The sequence below is a fragment of the Arachis ipaensis genome, chromosome B05, assembly GCF_000816755.2.
Source record: "Arachis ipaensis cultivar K30076 chromosome B05, Araip1.1, whole genome shotgun sequence".
In the NCBI taxonomy this organism is placed as follows: Eukaryota; Viridiplantae; Streptophyta; class Magnoliopsida; order Fabales; family Fabaceae; genus Arachis; species Arachis ipaensis.
Window position 1 is genome coordinate 23,163,489 of NC_029789.2, and position 1,678 is coordinate 23,165,166.

Here is a 1,678-nt window from a genome sequence, read left to right on the forward strand (position 1 = left end):
TAAATTAAATCATTCTTTTATTATTAAAAAGAAAGGGGGGGGAAAGAGTCAAGCACAAATGTAAAAAAATAAAAATAAAAACTAAGTGTGGTGCTTATATATTGACACTTCGACACTCAAATCCAATTTAGTGATACGAAATTTCAATTGGATACAGTTCAATGGAAATTTGGCATCGTTCACTATTTCATTTAAAAATTACCTTATTTGTCTTTGTGATCAAATATAATATGTTGTGTAGAGGCTATAAGTCAAACTTAATTAAGCTGAATTAATTTTAATTAATTATAAGTAAAGGATAACTAAAGTTATAAAATTCAATTCATTGTTTTATTACATATATACAAATTTCGTTCAACATAAATTAGTAGAAGAATATGCGACTTTCAAATAATTAAGGTAGGGGATCTTAAATCCAGGAGAAGAAGGGAAGATTCAGAAGGGAAAAATGAAAAATCAGTTAGGTCAAGAAAAAAAAAAGGTTAGGTAATCAAGAAGGTTAAGATTGCCACACAATAATATAAATAAAATACTAAATGCTTTTGTATGTAATGTTCCATTTAATTATTTTAATGGACATACACTATACTACATTAATTATTTTTTCTTTTCACGAGTTTAATTTCTACATTGCAAAACTTTTGATGGCGTTGAATTAATTAAGCAATTTAAAAAAAAAAAAAGAAAAGAAAAGAAAAAGAAAAAAATTAAAGCATTTTGGATAATGAATAGATGATAGCACTTGGTGTTAGTTCTCTTGTCTTTCTCTCACTACTCATCAACTATTTAAAGCAATAGTCAGAGACTAACTTCTCCACTAACTTTCTTTTCTTGATTATTTTTTGTTTGTTTGTTTAGGAATCATCTAAACCAATACAAGAAGTCCTGAATCTATGAAGCTTCTATGCTGGCAAAAATCTATCCATGGATCTTGAAAGAAGCATGGAGTGTTATAAGTGTGAAGAGGGTTCATTTGTTGTTTCACCCCTCACACTCATAAAACTCCAAAAACAGTTTGCTTTGGCTTAAGCTATGTTATTAGCTTTTCTATGATCACTAAAGGGGGGAAGAATCTTCTTGATAGAGGATCATATAGACAAGCTATGGCGGCGAAAGCTCCGGCGAACCGGCAAGTCACAAGAAGGCAATGGATTCCATTAAGGGTCCCTTTTATATGGCTCTATATATATATCTATGTTATCTTATAATCATCACTATGATCTTCATGTAATAAAAGGAAAACATGTTCATGTTCATGTTCTCTTCTATCTATAGATGAGTTGGTAGGTATTATTGCTTTGATCATTCTTGTTTTCCTTTTTAACTATTCTCCTTCGTTGTGTCTTGTGTTCCTTTTTCTCTTGTGTGTATGCTTGTTTGTGTTATGCAATAAAAAAGTAGATTATAAAGAATACAATATTAATAAGTGTGAGACATTATATACGTTGATTCATAAATCTTAGAATTATGATAAACAAAAATATTATATGTAAAAAAAATTAATTACTAAATTAATTATTATATATTTATGTATAAATATACATATAATTTAATTTTTTTAAGATGTATTTTTATATTTTAATATATATTTATACTATAACTAATTTTAACCATTAATTTTAATGTCTTAACCGTCTAAGCAAGATTCATAGACTCCATTGGATATATATAGTGTCCC